The sequence below is a fragment of the Amblyomma americanum genome, chromosome 1 (assembly GCF_052857255.1).
Source record: "Amblyomma americanum isolate KBUSLIRL-KWMA chromosome 1, ASM5285725v1, whole genome shotgun sequence".
Classification (NCBI taxonomy): domain Eukaryota; kingdom Metazoa; phylum Arthropoda; class Arachnida; order Ixodida; family Ixodidae; genus Amblyomma; species Amblyomma americanum.
Genome location: NC_135497.1, coordinates 301272387 through 301286250, shown reverse-complemented (window position 1 = coordinate 301286250; position 13864 = coordinate 301272387). Strand labels below are relative to the sequence as shown.

At 46.9% G+C, this 13864-nt stretch overlaps 1 long non-coding RNA gene across 4 annotated transcripts in view; it reads right to left on the bottom strand.

The window, feature by feature from the left end:
• Nucleotides 1-1826, bottom strand: part of LOC144115298 (uncharacterized) — a 29496-nt gene extending 27670 nt beyond the window's left edge. Inside the window, exon 1 of one of the 4 annotated variants that reach the window (XR_013311340.1) lies at nt 1587-1826. This is a non-coding gene — a long non-coding RNA (uncharacterized LOC144115298). The remainder of the gene's footprint in view (nt 1-1586) is intronic. The other 3 variants (XR_013311342.1, XR_013311343.1, XR_013311341.1) reach the window with 3 other exon arrangements.
• Between the last annotated feature and the right edge of the window lie 12038 nt (nt 1827-13864).

Genomic DNA, 13864 nt, shown 5'->3' with positions numbered 1-13864 from the left:
TCAAGCCCCGTCGCCAGAAACCAAAGGGACTTATGGACAGCACTTGGGTGTCCTCACCCATGCAGCACCTCAGTGTGGATCTGATAGGCCCATTGCCCAGAACTCCACGGCAACACAAGTATATCCTTGTAGCTCTGGACACATTCACTAAGTTTATCGATCTTTTTCCCCTGCGGGCACCAACTTCAAAAGCCATCGTTGAAAGGATGGTGGAAGTTTTCTGCCGGCACGGTGCACCTGTTTCCCTCTCCAGTGATAACGGTAAACCATTCGTCAGCAAGTCAGCAAGATATGGAAGGGAGTGCTGCAACATTGGGGAATACAAGAGCGGCACACAGTCCCCTACAGACCTGCTGGACAGCCTGTAGAACGTCACAATGCTACAGTCAAGCAGACCATTGTCAACTACTGCTCCTCCCACTGCAATTGGGACAAGCGACTCCCTGAGGTGGCCATCGCAATGCGGACATCAGAGAGTGTGGTCACAGGGTTTACGCCTGCATTCTTGTGCTATGGTCGGGAACTTCGTACACCTTGGGCAGATAGGCAGCAGATTAGTGCTGAAATTTCTGCATCGGCACCCCATGCACTCGCTGCAGAGCTAAACCTTTACCTGCAGGATGCATTGGCCATGGCCAGGGAACACCAAGAATCAGCGAAGGTCGAACAGGCCAGGCATTACAACCAGCATCGTGAACCAACCACCTACAAAGTTGGCGACCTCGTGCTCCGCGACAAGCACACTCTAAGTAATGCAAGTACAGGCTTCACTGCTAAATTGGCCCCTCGCCGCTCAGGGCCCTACCTAATCACTGCCCGTGTGGGTCAGAAAACTTTAAACTCAAAGACCCTGCCTCAAGAAAGTATATAGGTGTGGCCAACGCAGACCAGCTAATGCCATACCATCCACCGTGGAGGCCTGCTTGCACGAATTAAGGGGGGGAGGATGTAAGGGCCAGTGCGGGTGGCGCCATCAGGGGACACACAGGGACGGCTTACAACACTGGAGGGAGAGGGGATGCGTGGTTAGCTATGGCGGGAATGTGCGTGAGGTGTGCGCGGGAGTGATCCGAGTGGTGTGGTCGAAGTGGGCTCAAGTGTGAGCTCGGTGCGCGTTGCATTAGGTGCGCGAACTGCGGATGACTATTGGGGGACTCCGGCACGCGGGACTCTGTGAGCGTGTGTAATAAATCATCCCTTGACAAACTTTAATATAATCACTGACAGGCTTGTCATTCCATGTTTTGGAAGATGCTGGATTAAATGTCGTAGTCAAATGAATATACATATCAGCGATTATATTACAGTTTTTCTAGTAGATCACGCGAACAAACCGTCAACATGACGTCACAGTCGTCATTCAGTCAATGAAACCGAAACAGCACGAGAGAAGAAATTCAATCAAATTATTTAGCGCTTGTAGGAAAATACCACACGGTAATTCATGTATTCTAATTTCTAACGCATCGTTTGACAGAAGAAAACATGCAATAAAATTACACTAGCTGCCCACTGAAAGAGAAGACACTTTCGCAAGGCAGCAAAGCTACCTAAGGTACAAGATGGTAGGTTCCAAAATTATTTACCTGGATGAGATATGTGCAACGGCAGCAAGCGCAGTGTTGGTGGAAGGACAGAACAGCGAGCGTGTGCTGCTTGTGCCAAGATCAGGAACCCATGGCCTGGAGCAGGCTGCCAGGGAAGGGCCACCGCATCATTGTGATGCACATCAGCAGTGAGAAAGGCCCATCAACGGCTCCCTGTATGTTTCCTGCAGAAAAACGGAAAGGGTGAAGACTGCTATGAAGATACGGGTGGCAATCATTTTGAGATGTTTGCACTCATGTGCTCCAGAGGCAGACAAGAGAAACATCGTAGCGAAACACAAGCAGTTGTGCCATTCACATCTGGACGAAGCAATGCCGACAACAGTTTTACACAAAGAAGCAGTTCAGCAGTAGCTGACAGAGAGAACACTAATGGAACGCTATGATGCCAACAATGTGGCTCCCATAAATCATGAAGCTGCCCAAACTGTGTGTTGTCAAATACCATGTAGGTGTCGCTGTGGCGAGGGCTGGCAACGTCAAGCTCTGGCTCCCACCTAAGCTTTAACCTATGGAGTTTCTCTGGATACAAGTTAATAATGATACCAAGAATGAGCATAAAGATTTATGGCTTCCTTTGGTTGAAGCTCTGGTCATAAACAAGACACCAACGGTATCAGCAGAAAAGTGGAGGAATTGTGCACACCACGCCATGAATAATGATTAAAAATTCAGAGCAAACTCTGCCAGCGGCCCTCATATTCATTACACATACGAGTTTCACAAAACATAACTATGTAGCACATCGGCTCTGGGATGCATCACAATAGTAAACCAGCGCTAACATCTCTTGCACTGCAAATTAAGACTTTACATCACCAAGTTATCAGGCTTCCAAACTTTGGAAGTGATATGCCAGGTTTAACTTCCTGAAGGAACACATGGGCTATGAAGAACACCACAGTGGACGCCTCCGGATTAATTTAGACCGTATGGGGTTCTTCAACGTGCATTGACGTCGCACAGCACACCATTGTTTTTATGTTTTGCCACCGTCGAAATACTGCCACTGCAGCAGGATCGGGCTCAAACCCGCGACCCTGAGATCAGCAGCCGAACGCCAAAGCCACTAAATCATATGGCGGGTGCTTCCAAATTTTCATCTAGCTGCTTTTTCTATGGACTGCTTTCCTGTCTCACTAAAGAATACAATACTTGCTTTAACTATTCGCTTAATAATTCTTTAGGCATGCTGTTTTGTCTTCGCTGAGAACGAATAAACAACTGAGGCTCCTCAACCTTCACGCTGTCAGCAGGCAAAGGACACCTGCAGCTGCATTCCTTTAATACAAGCACATGCATCAGTTTTTGTGCTTATACGCAGGTTGGAGTGGAACGTCAATTCTTATAAATGTCCGACATGAGTATGACGACATCCATACAGACACAAGGCAGCAACGGGAAACTGCAATACGGGCACTGCCTTTGATAAAAACAACTTACTTGTGTGGTGCATTCTTTTCAGCCATCTCCTGCTTCTCGATACAGCTAACTCATTGTTAGAAGCATAAAGTAGCAGTGAGCCACTCACAACTTGCCTCCGCGTCCCCCGGCTCTGCTTCTTGCATCGACCCTTTTTCCTTTAAAAGCGCTTACATCGAAAGGTGGGCGACCTGTCACATTTGCAAACAGCGCGCCTGTTTTGCACCTTGCTAGCCATGACGAAGCAAGTACGCATCGAAATGTTCACTGAATGTGGGGGAAGATAGAAATACAAGAAACGCATTTAACGCTCTAGCGCACAAATTCAATACGACGCAAATTTTTATTTTTCTCGTTGAGCAGCCACGATCTACCACTGACGCTGATACTGTAGAAGCTTGGGCAAGTTGGTGTGACATGGTTTTTTCAGCAGCGCAGGGGACAAAGGACGGGACAAGTGCACAGACACTGCGGTGAACTTACATAAGGTTTATTAAGGTGATTTTCACTACTTAAGTACAGTGGCAACCAATCTCAAATGAAAAGACAGATACACAAAACAGATTGACGAAAATGACAATTCCTGAGCACAGGTCTACAGTGGCACAAGACCAGCTGCGCACGTTTTTCTATTCTCATCAAGGAAACGTAGTTCTTTATCAGACAGCTATTGAGGCAACGCTTACGCATTCATCTTTGAATTTATGGATTTCATGAGCTTCAATGATTTCACGAGTGATTTTTGTTCTATTATCTGACAGCACTCGACACTGAGTGAAAACAGGATAACACGGCGGTTTTTTGTTCTTTTTTCTTTCCTTTGTGCAGTTTCTGCAATGAATGCCAAGGTGACGGGAAGCGGTGCCGCTCACGTTGTTGTTGTGTTCCCGCAGCCGGTCGTTGAGGCAACGACCAGTTTGCCCCGTGTAGTGCTTGCCACATGTAAGCGGAAACCTGTACACAACATTGCTGCTACATGGTACAAAACCTTTTTGGTGTTTCTTATCGCAGCCAACTATCCTTTCATTGCTGCTGTTTACAATATGGCAGAGTTTGGAAAGCTTATCGGGCGCGGAAAAAAACAACGTTTACAACGGCACGCGCTCCCACCTATTTCAGATTATGTGAAATGCGGTGTAGATAAGGAATAACCACATACTTTCTTTTTTCTTCCTTGGGCCTTTCAGTGGAATCTCTGCGGCCTGAATTAATGATTTCTCTTAGCAGGCTCTCTGATATTGCAATTAGAAGGTCGGAAGGGTATCCTGCTGCTTGTAAGCGTACCACCTGATTTTGATAGCTGTCTTGCATCGCATGATGGCATGATTTTTCTAGGGCATTTCTTAAACGCAACTTTGCGATGCCGCGCTTTACAAGCTTAGAATGTGCAGAAGCGAAAGGCGTGAGGGGCTTCTGGCATCGTGGCTCGTAACGCCAGCACACATGGCTATTCTTGAGGAACATGGCAAGATCTAAAAAACGTAACTTTCCTTCAGAAGGCGTTTCATGCGTCAAAACAAGAGGGTCAAGACAGGTGTGAAAAATTGATAAAACTTTCGAGACCGAGGCCCCTGCGTCAGTAACTGCACATGTCATCAAAACTAAAAAATCATCTACAAACCTAAAAACACGAGCCACGCTTTCGTCGAGTTGACTATCAAGGAGCTTGTCATGGTGCGCGAGATAAATGTCGCCCAGTATCGGAGCTATGCATGAAACAATGCAGACGCCATTGCTCTGGAGGTAAACAGATTCATTCCAGGTGGAAAATGTCGAGTTAAAGCAAAAAGTAAGGAGTTCCAAGAAGTTGCTATTGCTGATGCCTGCAGAACTCTGGAAAGCTACCACACCAAAGGAATCAATGCATTCTTCAACGCTTGCCAGCAGTTTCTTTTGCGGAAGGGAATAATATAAATCTTTTATATCGATAGAGCAGGCCGAAAAGCCTTTCGCTGGGTTTTGTTGCAAGAAAGCGATTACTTGGTTAGAACTCTTCACCTGAAAAGGGTCGTCAATGGTTAAGAGGTTCAGCTTGTCTTGCAAAAAATAACGCGACAGACTTTTGCCATGTGCCATCCTCGGAGACTATTGCTCGAAGTGGGCAGTCCAGCTTGTGAGTTTTGGCTGTGAAGAATATCTTAGAGCAGGACCCCTTGCTTTTCTCTATACACTTGGCTAGGGATTCCAAATTCATTTGTGCACACATTTTCCGTGATCGGGCTTTCACTTTACTTAGAGTGACATCGCTTCTCTGCCGGAAAGTCGAACTGATAGCATTTTCTGCTTTCGATAAGTAGAGCGCTTTTGGCATCACAGGAAAACCTCCCTCTTTACCTGCCTGTAATAGGGTCAGCGAGTTGTTCTTTAAAAACGAAACGGTGAATTTGATTGGAATTCTACACCTGGTAGGTCTACACTTTGCCAAAATGTACACTCCATCTGAAACACATCGGTCCACTTCAGGAGCCACTGCTAGGCTGGAAACTTGTCTCACCATCGCAAGAAGTTCCGATGCCGATTGCCTGGGTTCCACGGCGTACTTTGGTCCTCGTCTAAGGACGCCTTGTACTTGTTCCGGCAAGGACACTTCACCATAGGTGTGGACCGGACTGTGCATCTTCTTAGTGATGGCTCGAAGCTGCGGCAGCGCGCACTGCCATAAGAATTCCGTAGTCCTGTCTGCCGTCTGAGGTCCACCGCCGCCATTCAAGTGCACCATGAGCTGAAGATGTGCAGCTGTGTGCTCTCAGGAAGAGCCATTCTCTGTAGAGGCAAAATCACTCGTGAAATCATTGAAGCTCATGAAATCCATAAATTCAAAGATGAATGCGTAAGCGTTGCCTCAATAGCTCTGCCTGATAAAGTACTACGTTTCCTTGATGAGAATAGAAAAACGTGCGCAGCTGGTCTTGTGCCACTGTAGACCTGTGCTCAGGAATTGTCATTTTCGTCAATCTGTTTTGTGTATCTGTCTTTTCATTTGAGATTGGTTGCCACTGTATTTAAGTAGTGAAAATCACCTCAATAAACCAGTTGTAAGTTCAGCGCCGTGTCTGTGCACCTGTCACGTCCTTTGTCCCCTGCGCTGCTGAAAAAACCGCTGACGAGCGAAGGCACGGAGGGGACACAAGGACATGTTCCTGGAAAATTTTAAAAGTTTTCGAGCAGCCAGCTACGCAGATGTACGACCCTTTACGTCACTGAAGACTTACATTTAAATATATTCGCGACTAATCAATACTCCACACTATGTAATATCAAAACACAAGCTTATCACAACAGCGCGCTGAAACGGACAGGGAGAGCAGCAGACAAGACCCGCTCACGCTTCGCGGCCTGGCCAACAGGCGGCGCAGCCAATGCAATGAGCAAGGGCTATAGTTTTCATGCGTCTGTGTCAAAGTAGGTGCTATGTAAAATGCGTTTGATCTTTCATCATAGATACCAGCATGGTGACAATCTTCCTTGTTGAACATGTCTGCTGTACATCTAAGGGACTTGACTAAGAAGCAAACAAGTGGAGTTTTTTTTCTCGTAATGCAATGAGAAACAGTCTTTAATTGCTACAGTTCTGGCAAGATAGAGACTTGGGACATACTGTGAATAAAACATGTGCATTTGTCAGCAAAATGCTTGGTGTTAGTGCATGGACAGCGTTTAATGGAAAGAAGGAGAGGCAAGAGTAAGCAGGTGGAAGTGGTCGACAACCAGCACAGAATGGCCAGGAAGTGGAGATTAGCGGCGTAGCACCCTGTATGACAACTTCCCAAAGCTGGCATTGAGGTCATGGATGCACAACATTTCCCAGCACTATGTTAGATGGTAACTGCATGGCATATGCTTTAAAGGGGTCCAGACACAAAGTTTTTCGGAGTCAGTTTATTTGCCTTCAAAGAGGCCTACGGGCCTAGCAATCATGAAAATAAGAGCAAAACACCAGTGCACAGTGTGAATAATTAATTACAAGCCATTTTGTACACAAAGCCTTTGGTCTCAGTCAGCGCCAACGCTGAAGTGAACAACACCTGAGTTCAGCGACGTCACAATAATTAAAGCAAGTGCACCATGACATCACTCGATGTGGGTGGAAATAGTTTCGTTTATGGGGGTTAAACGTCCGAAAGCGACTCAGGCTATGAGGGACGTTGTAGTGAAGGGCTCCGCAAAATTTCCACCACCTGGGGTTCTTTAATGTGCACTGACGTCGAATGGTACACGGGCCTCTAGAATTTCACCTCCATCGAAATTCGACCACCGCGACCGGGATCGAACTCGCGTCTTTCAGGTCAGCAGTGAAGCGCCATAACCACTGAGCCGCGGAGGCAGCCCAATGTAGGTGGAAATGGCGAGAGGCTCATCGGACAGCATTAAAAACAGCAATAACTTATGTTCCCCTCAAAGAATGTGCCAGACACTTGCAAGATGGCAACTTCTTACGCCCATGAAAGAAATCGTACGGTAACTAACCCCTCTCTCCTCTCCCACTACCGACCCATACCACCTTCCTGCCCTGTGTGCAATGCTCAAAAGGCAAACCTGACTGATATCTTCGGGATCTGTCCGGCTTCCCCTGCACCCAGCAGGCCGGAGCCACTCCAAACATGGGAAGACTGGGAGACCTCACTACGCTCCACAGATCAGGCACGACAAAAGATCGTCGCCACCTGTGCGGCCAGCGTCATGGACCTTTTAGCCTGAACGTTTGAGTGCGGTGTGGTCGTGCGGGGACCCAGGGGTCCTGGGAGGCCCGAATTCCTCTGCACAATAAAGTCTTTCTCTCTCTCACTCTCATGCCGTTCATTGCGTTTAAAATTTTGTGTCTGCACCCCTTTAAGGACTATAGACACCAAATTTTTTCTTGCGTGTTTTCTTCTTTCAAACGATATCGTAGACATTCGTATACATGAAGCACCCTGTGGTATTTGTGTACGACCGCTAAATAGTTTATAATTGAATTTCTTCTTCACGCTGTTTCGGTTTCGTCGACCGAAGGACGACTGTGACGTCAAGTTGATGTTTTCGCCACGTGATCAATTGGAAAAACTTGTAAGGGCCAGTGCGGGTGGCGCCATCAGGGGACACACAGGGACGGCTGACAACACTGGAGGGAGAGGGGATGCGTGGTTGGCTATGGCGAGAATGTGCGTGAGGTGTGCGCGGGCAGCGCGGGAGTGATCCGAGTGGTGTGGTCGAAGTGGGCTCAAGTGTGAGCTCGGTGCGCGTTGCATTAGGTGCGCGAACTGCGGATGACTATTGGGGGACTCCGGCACGCGGGACTCTGTGAGCGTGTGTAATAAATCATCTCTTGACAAACTTTAATATAATCACTGACCGGCTTGTCATTCCATGTTTTGGAAGATGCTGGATTAAATGTCGTAGTCAATTGAATATACATATCAGCGATTATATTACAGTTTTTCTAGTAGATCACGCGAACAAACCGTCAACTTGACGTCACAGTCGTCATTCAGTCAATGAAACCGAAACAGCACGAGAGAAGAAATTCAATCAAATTATTTAGCGCTTGTAGGAAAATACCACACGGTAATTCATGTATTCTAATGTCTAATGCATCGTTTGACAGAAGAAAACATGCAATAAAATAACACTAGCTGCCCACTGAAAGAGAAGACACTTTCGCAAGGCAGCAAAGCTACCTAAGGAACAAGATGGTAGGTTCCAAAATTATTTACCTGGATGAGATATGTGCAACGGCAGCAAGCGCAGCGTTGGTGTAAGGACAGAACAGCGAGCGTGTGCTGCTTGTGCCAAGATCAGGACAACCATGGCCTGGAGCAGGCTGCCAGGGAAGGGCCACCGCATCATTGTGATGCACATCAGCAGTGAGAAAGGCCCATCAACGGCTCCCTGTATGTTTCCTGCAGAAAAACGGAAAGGGTGAAGACTGCTATGAAGATACGGGTGGCAACCATTTTGAGATGTTTGCACTCATGTGCTCCAGAGGCAGACAAGAGAAACATCGTAGCGAAACACAAGCAGTTGTGCCATTCACATCTGGACGAAGCAATGCCGACAACAGTTTTACACAAAGAAGCAGTTCAGCAGTAGCTGACAGAGAGAACACTAATGGAACGCTATGATACCAACAATGTGGCTCCCATAAATCATGAAGCTGCCCAAACTGTGTGTTGTCAAATACCATGTAGGTGTCGCTGTGGCGAGGGCTGGCAACGTCAAGCTCTGGCTGCCACCTTAGCTTTAACCTATGGAGTTTCTCTGGGTACAAGTTAATAATGATACCAAGAATGAGCATAAAGATTTATGGCTTCCTTTGGTTGAAGCTTTGCTCATAAACAAGACACCAACGGTTTCAGCAGAAAAGTGGAGCAATTGTGCACACCACGCCATGAATAATGATGAAAAATTCAGAGCAAACTCTGCCAGCGGCCCTCATATTCATTAACACATACGAGTTTCACAAAACATAACTATGCAGCACATCGGCTCTGGGATGCATCACAATATTAAACCAGCGCTAACATCTCTTGCACTGCAAATTAAGACTTTACATCACCAAGTTATCAGGCTTCCAAACTTTGGAAGTGGTATCCCAGGTTTAACATCCTGAAGCAACACATGGGCTATGAAGAACACCACAGTGGACGGCTCCGGATTAATTTAGACCGTATGGGGTTCTTCAACGTGCATTGACGTCGCACAGCACACCATTGTTTTTATGTTTTGCCACCGTCGAAATACTGCCACTGCAGCAGGATCGGGCTCAAACCCGCGACCCTGAGATCAGCAGCCGAACGCCAAAGCCACTAAATCATATGGCGGGTGCTTCCAAATTTTCAGCTAGCTGCTTTTTCTATGGACTGCTTTCCTGTCTCACTAAAGAATACAATACTTGCTTTAACTATTCGCTTAATAATTCTTTAGGCATGCTGTTTTGTCTTCGCTGAGAACGAATAAACAACTGAGGCTCCTCAACCTTCACGCTGTCAGCAGGCAAAGGACACCTGCAGCTGCATTCCTTTAATACAAGCACATGCATCAGTTTTTGTGCTTATACGCAGGTTGGAGTGGAACGTCAATTCTTATAAATGTCCGACATGAGTATGACGACATCCATACAGACACAAGGCAGCAACGGGAAACTGCAATACGGGCACTGCCTTTGATAAAAACAACTTACTTGTGTGGTGCATTCTTTTCAGCCATCTCCTGCTTCTCGATACAGCTAACTCATTGTTAGAAGCATACAGTAGCAGTGAGCCACTCACAACTTGCCTCCGCGTCCCCCGGCTCTGCTTCTTGCATCGACCCTTTTTCCTTTAAAAGCGCTTACATCGAAAGGTGGGCGACCTGTCACATTTGCAAACAGCGCGCCTGTTTTGCACCTTGCTAGCCATGACGAAGCAAGTACGCATCGAAATGTTCACTGAATGTGGGGGAAGATAGAAATACAAGAAACGCATTTAACGCTCTAGCGCACAAATTCAATACGACGCAAATTTTTATTTTTCTCGTCGAGCAGCCACGATCTACCGCTGACGCTGATACTGTAGAAGCTTGGGCAAGTTGGTGTGACATGGTTTTTTCAGCAGCGCGGGGGACAAAGGACGTGACAAGTGCACAGACACGGCGCTGAACTTACATCCGGTTTATTGAGGTGATTTTCACTACTTAAGTACAGTGGCAACCAATCTCAAATGAAAAGACAGATACACAAAACAGATTGACGAAAATGACAATTCCTGAGCACAGGTCTACAGTGGCACAAGACCAGCTGCGCACGTTTTTCTATTCTCATCAAGGAAACGTAGTTCTTTATCAGACAGAGCTAATAAGGCAACGCTTACGCATTCATCTTTGAATTTATGGATTTCATGAGCTTCAATGATTTCACGAGTGATTTTTGTTCTATTATCTGACAGCACTCGACACTGAGTGAAAACAGGATAACACGGTGGTTTTTTGTTCTTTTTTCTTTCCTCTGTGCAGTCTCTGCAATGAATGCCAAGGTGACGGGAAGCGGTGCCGCTCACGTTGTTGTTGTGTTCCCGCAGCCGGTCGTTGAGGCAACGACCAGTTTGCCCCGTGTAGTGCTTGTCACACGTAAGCAGAAACCTGTACACAACATTGCTACTACATGGTACAAAACCTTTTCGGTGTTTCTTATCGCAGCCAACCGTCCTTTCATTGCTGCTGTTTACAATATGGCAGAGTTTGGAGAGCTTATCGGGCGCGGAAAAAACAACGTTTACATCGGCACGCGCTCCCACCCTTTTCAGATTATGTGAAATGCGGTGTAGATAAGGAATAACCACATACTTTCTTTTTTCTTCCTTGGGCCTTTCAGTGGAATCTCTGCGGCCTGAATTAATGATTTCTCTTAGCAGGCTCTCTGATATTGCAATCAGAAGGTCGGAAGGGTATCCTGCTGCTTGTAAGCGTACCACCTGATTTTGATAGCTGTCTTGCATCGCATGATGGCATGATCTTTCTAGGGCATTTCTTAAAAACAACTTTGCGATGCCGCGCTTTACAAGCTTAGAATGTGCAGAAGCGAAAGGCGTGAGGGGCTTCTGGCATCGTGGCTCGTAACGCCAGCACACATGGCTATTCTTGAGGAACATGGCAAGATCTAAAAAACGTAACTTTCCTTCAGAAGGCGTTTCATGCGTCAAAACAAGAGGGTCAAGACAGGTGTGAAAAATTGATAAAACTTTCGAGACCGAGGCCCCTGCGTCAGTAACTGCACATGTCATCAAAACTAAAAAATCATCTACAAACCTAAAAACACGAGCCACGCTTTCGTCGAGTTGACTATAGAGGAGCGTGTCATGGTGCGCGAGATAAATGTCGCCTAGTCTCGGAGCTATGCATGAAACAATGCAGACGCCATTGCTCTGGAGGTAAACAGATTCATTCCAGGTGGAAAATGTCGAGTTAAAGCAAAAAGTAAGGAGTTCCAAGAAGTTGCTATTGCTGATGCCTGCAGAACTCTGGAAAGCTACCACACCAAAGGAATCAATGCATTCTTCAACGCTTGCCAGCAGTTTCTTTTGCGGAAGGGAATAATATAAATCTTTTATATCGATAGAGCAGGCCGAAAAGCCTTTCGCTGGGTTTTGTTGCAAGAAAGCGATTACTTGGTTAGAACTCTTCACATGAAAAGGGTCGTCAATGATTAAGAGGTTCAGCTTGTCTTGCAAAAAATAACGCGACAGACTTTTGCCATGTGCCATCCTCGGAGACTATTGCTCGAAGTGGGCAGTCCAGCTTGTGAGTTTTGGCTGTGAAGAATATCTTTAAGCAGGACCCCTTGCTTTTCTCTATACACTTGGCTAGGGATTCCAAATTCATTTGTGCACACATTTTCCGTGATCGGGCTTTCACTTTACTTAGAGTGACATCGCTTCTCTGCCGGAAAGTCGAACTGATAGCATTTTCTGCTTTCGATAAGTAGAGCGCTTTTGGCATCACAGCAAAACCTCCCTCTTTACCAGCCTGTAATAGGGTCAGCGAGTTGTTCTTTAAAAACGAAACGGTGAATTTGATTGGAATTCTACACCTGGTAGGTCTACACTTTGCCAAAATGTACACTCCATCTGAAACACATCGGTCCACTTCAGGAGCCACTGCTAGGCTGGAAACTTGTCTCACCATCGCAAGAAGTTCCGATGCCGATTGCCTGGGTTCCACGGCGAACTTTGGTCCTCGTCTAAGGACGCCTTGTACTTGTTCCGGCAAGGACACTTCACCATAGGTGTGGACCGGACTGTGCATCTTCGTAGTGATGGCTCGAAGCTGCGGCAGCGCGCACTGCCATAAGAATTCCGTAGTCCTGTCTGCCGTCTGAGGTCCACCGCCGCCATTCAAGTGCACCATGAGCTGAAGATGTGCAGCTGTGTGCTCTCAGGAAGAGCCATTCTCTGTAGAGGCAAAATCACTCGTGAAATCATTGAAGCTCATGAAATCCATAAATTCAAAGATGAATGCGTAAGCGTTGCCTCAATAGCTCTGCCTGATAAAGTACTACGTTTCCTTGATGAGAATAGAAAAACGTGCACAGCTGGTCTTGTGCCACTGTAGACCTGTGCTCAGGAATTGTCATTTTCGTCAATCTGTTTTGTGTATCTGTCTTTTCATTTGAGATTGGTTGCCACTGTATTTAAGTAGTGAAAATCACCTCAATAAACCTGTTGTAAGTTCATCGCCGTGTCTGTGCACTTGTCACGTCCTTTGTCCCCTGCGCTGCTGAAAAAACCGCTGACAAGCGAAGGCACGGAGGGGACACAAGGACATGTTCCTGGAAAATTTTAAAAGTTTTCGAGCAGCCAGCTACGCAGAAGTACCACCCTTTACGTCACTGAAGACTTACATTTAAATATATTCGCGACTAATTAATACTCCACACTATGTAATATCAAAACACAAGCTTATCACAACAGCGCGCTGAAACGGACAGGGAGAGCAGCAGACACGACCCGCTCACGCTTCGCGGCCTGGCCAACAGGCGGCGCAGCCAATGCAATGAGCATGGGCTATAGTTTTCATGCGTCTGTGTCAAAGTAGGTGCTATGTAAAATGAGTTTGATCTTTCATCATAGATACCAGCATGGTGACAATCTTCCTTGTTGAACATGTCTGCTGTACACTGTGGGGACCTGCCCTGCAGCCCCCTGAGTTTGCTTTCCCGCGAGGCACCGTGCAGCAGCAGTCACCCCGAGGATGAGCGCGTTCCCTTGCCAGTTACATTAACTGGCAAGAGAGGGCGCCAGCGTCGCTGCGCGGGAGACTGCTGAAGCCCGCCCGCGGGAGATGGGGTCTCTTGGGCCGGGATAATCACCCTGGGCGGACGCGTC